Source organism: Camelus bactrianus, chromosome X (assembly GCF_048773025.1).
Source record: "Camelus bactrianus isolate YW-2024 breed Bactrian camel chromosome X, ASM4877302v1, whole genome shotgun sequence".
Lineage (NCBI taxonomy): Eukaryota > Metazoa > Chordata > Mammalia > Artiodactyla > Camelidae > Camelus > Camelus bactrianus.
This window is the reverse complement of record NC_133575.1, coordinates 80,462,572-80,469,151: the sequence shown is the minus strand read 5'-3', so window position 1 is coordinate 80,469,151 and position 6,580 is coordinate 80,462,572.

Below are 6,580 nucleotides of genomic sequence, written 5' to 3'. Positions count from 1 at the left end.
TGATCACTTATTTCCCTGAAAAACACGGAATCAGAGCAAGGGGAGTGAGTTGGATACTTTCCATGGCCTGTGCCATCAAGCTGTGACTTGATGCAGATATTTCATCTACACCACACATATCTGTCTGCCCTACAGAGTGGACCATGCTAGCCGTGGTCTGAGGCTCCCTCTCTTTCCTCCCTATCAAGCAGCAGAAAAGACTGTAGTGTTCGCCTGTCTGATTCATCCTCTTCTTGGTTGCCATTGCTCATCAGCCACCACTTGTGGTTAACATCAAGGGACTGCAGTAGCATGCAGAACCAGTAATATCTGGCATAGCAGATTTCCAAATCCAGCCACATGCAGGAGACAGAAATGGTACCATAGGCAGAGTTCTGGTGTAGAGGAGAACCTCTCTAAAATAGCTATGATCAGAAGCTTCAGTTCTCAGTTAGCCATCCTTGATCTGTGACTACAAATTCCTAGGTAGCTAGAAGCACCCTTGGGGATTCCAAAAATATTTATGGAGGAATACTCCATGGTCTTGCTACTCAAAAGATGATATGAGACCAAACAGCATTAGTATCACCTTGTTAGAGAAGCTTGTTAGAAATGCAGAATCTTAAACCCCACTCCAGACTTTTGGATTACAGTCCATTTTAAACAGATCCCCCAGGTGATCTGTATACATATTTAAGTTTGAGAAGCACTGATCTATAGAACATTGAATTTTCTGTAACCAAACAGTTAGGTCCTTAGAGCCATGGAGTTTAGAATATTAATGCTAATGGCACTCCATATTAATAAATACTATTTATGCACCATGAAAATATTTGCATTCATTCTGTCATTGATTCAAAAATAACTCTACTACTTAGCCAATTAAAATCAATCTGATGTAGAAGCTTGAAAGCTCACCATCTGAAAAAGAATCACCCTAAGAAACACCATAGGCTTAGGAAATAAACAAAAACTGGATTGGAGTCCTGCTTATTTCACTTACTGGTTGAATGATCCTGAAAGAATTACTTAGCTTTTCTAAATATCCATTTCTTCATCCATAAAATGATAATAATAATAATTGTACTTTATTTTCAGAGTGGTGGTGAGAATTAAATGAGAAATCCTATACAAAGTGTCTCGTGTATGGTGGTTGCTCATTAAATGTAAGTTCCTTCCCTAGCTGCTACCTCTTTTCTGAAAAGAAATCAATTCAGAATAAAATAAACAGCCCAATCATGCATGGAGAGCCTTTAGAAATTTAACAGCAAAAAGGAAAATAAGCTCTATGTGGTACATGCTGTGATAAATTCAATACCATTTCTGTGTGGTGCAATGAATTGGTCTGATAGAACTAGAGTTGAAAGAAAAACCATTACATTCTTTTCAAGTGAATTGCTGGAATTTCCTTTCAGTTTTGGGATTTTGTAGAGATGTATATTGTATTCATCCATGCTCTCTGGCAATCATATTTCGGCATGGTGTCTACATTTCAAAACACAGACACAAGCACAGACAGACAGGAGGGAGTAAATACTGAGTACTGGGTTGGCAGCCCAGGTCCCACACAGCCTTTCCCAATCCAGGGCCGCCACCATTAAAGCTTCTTCTCTTTACATTTGTTCCACTATCTGATTGCTCTTTGATCCCCTTGTTCCCACCTCCCACCTTGCTCTATAAATACCAGAAGCAAGTTTTTCAAGGTTTTGTTGTTGTTACTTCTGCTGTAAGGAAACAACACGATGATGACAGCAGCAGCTTCCCCTCCCCTTAAGTGTGGGCTGGACTCACTTCCAACTAAAAGAATATGGCATGAGTGGCAGTAGGTGTCTAGGTCAAAAAAGGCTTCACTGCTTCCTGCTTGATCTCTCTCAGGTCATTCATTCTGGAGGAAATCAGTAGCAATGCCATAAGGACACTCAACCAACCCTAGAAGTTATCTACATGGTGAGGAACTGAGACATCTTGCAAGTTCCATGAACCAACCTGGAAGTGGATCCTTCAACTCCAGTCAAACCTTTGAATGGCTGCAGTCCTGGCTGACATCTTAACTGCAACCTCATGAGAGACCTGGAGCCAACTTAGCTATTCCCAGATTCCTGATCCTCAGAAATATGTGAGATAATAAATGTTTGTTGTTTTAAGCTGCTACATTTGGGGTAAATAGATACGCAGCAATATATAATTAGTAAGGGACTTTTCGAATAATTTGCTCCCCTCAAAAGGCAGACTTACACATGCTACTTGAGCAATATATGAAGTTGCCATTCTCTGTCCCCTGGTTTTGTTTAACAATTCTCCCTATAGGAGAGAATATCGCATATCTGCTTTTCTTCATGTATTACTCAATCAGCTTTTGTGGAAGCCATAGCATTTGTTCAAGGGTAAAACTGAATGAGCAAAATGAGGACACCTGAAACTATAACAGACTAACCAAGGAGGTCTTAAAATCTGCTGAAAAAGAACGAAGAGACAAGAAATCAGAGTGGCTGAAGAAGTAAAAAAGTAATTTCAAACAGGAGGTAAAACATTTTCAGTATATTCTACAGATAATAAAATTGTTTTTCTAACCAAAAAAAGTAAACTAATATCAATTGATAGATACTAAATAGGGAACAAATAGAAGAGCCAACACTATATGTAGCAAATTTTCTTATCCAGCTCAAATACATTTCTGTAAATTTGAAGACAATGCTGTAACAGTTTGTGAACTATTTGTCCTTGATCTAGTTAGCAATGGGAGCTTCTAAAACAGCAGGAAAGTGTGTCATCACAATCCATAAACATTAAAGCCAACCATCAACTGGAAGTAAACATACTGAGTACCTACTGTGTGCTGGGCAAGGGACTCTACATGGGGAAATGTGACTTACCTTCACCACCCCTGCTTGGGAGCTGCAACCCAAGTACTGACTTCTCCCCAGAGTTGGCACCCCAAGACCACCCCCTCCTCTTCTCCCTCTCTTCCTCCACAAAATAGATGAGTAGGGACAAGGAATCTGGAAATAGAGCTAGAAGGGGAGGGGCAAATTCTTGTCACTGCCTCTAATGAAACTTCATAATAAACACCATTTATGTAATATGAATATAAACCAAAGATACTTATTCATTTTGTCATTTAATCTAAAAACAACTTCATTTCCTTACTCCTTTCTAATTTCCAGCAACCTGTTTCTTTACCAAGGCTTGTTCCCCCCTCTCCTTGAGACTCGGTTTCTTCTCTAAAGTGACAGTAACAATGCTCCCTCACGGGGTTGATCTGAGGGTGTAATGACATTTGTGTGTGTGTGTGTGAGGGCCAAGCCCTGTGAAAACTGAACTCTAGCATGTTAAAGAGGTGTGGAAAATGCAGAAGTCTCCTGACAGAACAGACAATGGTGCAGTTTGCCAAGAGCACAGAGGGCTTGGGAGAGAGGACTGGAAAATGCAGTTTGGATCCATGGAGTGGGGAGCATTAAATGCCAGCTCAGGATTCTACAAATAATCAGAAAATCCAGTTCAGATAATGTGCTGTTGGCTAGGGCAGGGGTGGGGATACTTTGGCATAAGGATGTCAACAAAAATAATATTATTTCAAGAGACAGTTATATAGAAATATTATCTTTTGTCTCCTTCCACTTATTTCAAGATGTTATTTATTGTGGTTAATGTGCATCATGTCTTATTTTCTAGAATCCTGACTCCTAAATTTCATCTCAAATGAAGCTGTATACATATATAACATTTGCATTTTACCCACAACTTTGTGACAGCAATGTTATTCCAAGACCTTGGGAGCTGGAGGGAGGTGACAGGCAGGGTAAGCAGTGTCCTTCTGTTGATAGTGGGATGCCTTCTGAGAGTGTCTGGGTGATGAGATCACAGCCAGCTTCAGGAATCCTCTTGGGGGTTAATGAGCTTCCCAGGATCCCATGGCAATTACACAACCCATGCTCAGTAAATATGACTTTTCTTCCTTCTGAGACTATATCCCCACTTTTTACCCTAATCCCAAAGCTGCTCACTCCTAACACAGGACCCTATAGGGGTCATGCTTCATTTGTAGAAAGTAAATTGTTCCATTTGGGAGTTAACAGTCACACCTCACATAAGGCTTAGCACATATCAGTGCTCAATGATATTTTTTGAATAAATGAACAATGGATGGATAGGTAGATGAATGTTTGGCCACACTGCTCTCCCACTGCCTCTTGCCTCCAGTCCTGCTAGCCTTTTTGTCAGTCCCTTTTACACACCATACTATCTCTCATAGCCTTAAGCCTGCTCCCTGACCCCAAGCTCCAACCTAACTAGTCTCTACTTTTCTTTTACCTCTCAACTCCATAATCACATCCTCAGAGCAACATTCCTTACCACCTTGACTAGTCAAATCTCCCTATTTTATAGGCCCTTGTTGCATCATGGACCAGTTCTTCCTAGTACTTGTCCTTACCGCAAGTGAGCACTTGTATGGATATTTGCATGCTTCTTAGCTCCCCTATTAGACTCTGAGCTCCATGAAGACAGAGACCTTATAGATGATCTTTGCTCACATCTGTTTCCTCAGTACCCAGCACAGTGCCTGGCAATAAGTAGCCCCTCAGTAAGTATTTTTTGAATGAATGAGTAGGCATTTTAGGTGGTCTTTTTTTAAATTGCCCTCCTCAAGCAGGCCAGACTGCTACATACTACTAGTCACACTGTCTGAGAATCCCTTCTGTCAAAAAGAAGCAGAGCCAAACACCAGATAAAAGCAGTAAAGACAGATTCTATTCAGTACTTTGCAACAGGGGAGAAGAGACTTCAGTAGAAAACTAGGCTCAATTCTGAATACAACAAGGACAAGTGGGGATTTGTAGCCAAGAAACAGAATGTGAGAGTCAGGTGGAAAAATTACTAAGAGGAGACATCAAAGGGAGGGAGATGCTTGTGAAACGGACTTAATGGAATTCTTGCTAAAGGCAGGCCAAGATGATCAGATATCGAGGGCAGGGAAATGACTACACAGAATTCTTGCTAAAACTGGGCTAGACATGCAGAGGGCATGACCACAGGACAGGGCCCCGGAACGAGGCCTAAGTTGCAAAGGGGGCTTGGAAGAGCCTGTCTAAAGTTTGGTCAAAGACAGAGTCCTTGTCAATTCCTCAAGCCATTGTATTTTTATCATTATGACCTACCTTTTCTGTTAGTCTCCCAACAAAATATGTCATACCTCACTATTCTTTACTTATTACTCCATAGGCATTTTAAGTGTTTCTTTGAGATATAATTTATACTCATAAAATTCACCCATTTTAAGTTTACAATTCAATGGTTTTTAGTAAATTTACAGAGTTGTGCAAACCTTCACCACAATCTAAGTTTAAGACATTTATCTCTGAAAGACCCTTCATGCCCATTGCAGTCACTTTCCTGTCCTCACCCCACAGGCACTCAACTAAAAATAAACATATATTAAGCACCTACTATGTCCCAGGCAAGGGGCTCTGTGTAGAGAAAAGCCCCCTTCTGCAGCCCACCAGAGGCCCCCTCACACCTGCTCCCTGGGCTGCTCTGGGATGGGAGAGCACTGGACATGAGAAGTGCAACTCCCCAGGGAACCAGCCCAAGCTGACTCATGGAGGGGGCACCCAGGGAGGCTCCAGGGCCATTCTGTCCCTGTCCTGTAGGCTGGTTTGGCTTTGGTCCTCCTGATCCCAGTGCCCAGCTGGACTGAAAGGAGCAAGAGGAGCTTGGGAGGGCAAGCAAGATTCCCAGGTGATGAAATAAAAATTCACATTTTAAGACAAGACAAGAAAAAATTAAACATAGAACTTTTTCTCTGCCCTTTGGCTTCCTCCCTTCCCTTTGGTGTGCACCTACTTTATGTGTTAACCAAACATCCTGAGTGGCAGAAATACCTGCTCAACCATAGAGGTCAATTTTTCTTCTTCTGGTGCCGGCCATGTAACTCCTTAGGAGATAATATTCCTTTCTCAATCTCATAAGGGATCATGATGATTCACCACTTACTCTGTATGTACAGACATTTTTGGTGAACTTTATGTACAATGCAAATATATCATATCCCTTAAAGACAGCACAGAACAGACTGGTCATACACCCTGGGGAGATACTGGGCCATGTCTAATGGAAGTTCTTAGCTAAAATACTTATGACCTTATTAATGTTACTGGCTATATTACTTGTATTCTACCTATTTTACAAGACTATTGCCTCATCCATTACCAAATGTATGACTGAGCCTCCGATAAAAATAATGACTAGGTGACTTGAAAAAATGACCAAACATAGTTCTATAAAACCAATGATTGTAATAGTGTAACTCTAGACATGTGAAGAAGCAACAAGGGGGAATCTTTCCCTGGACCATAATGGACTAGTAAGACAAGTGGTCCAGAGACTTTTGGCTACTGTTAAGGGGGCTTAGTCCAATAATAGCACATTAAGTGGCCTATCAATGAAATCCTGGCCTGACCTAGGAATGAGCATTCCTTGCACTGGTCATGAAATGCCTCCCAAACCTTGGTCAAAATTAAGACCAAAAGGGAGGGGATCATAAAATAAAGAATAAAGGTCCACTATTCAATTCTACAAAAATCAAGTTATTAGTCACTGCAGT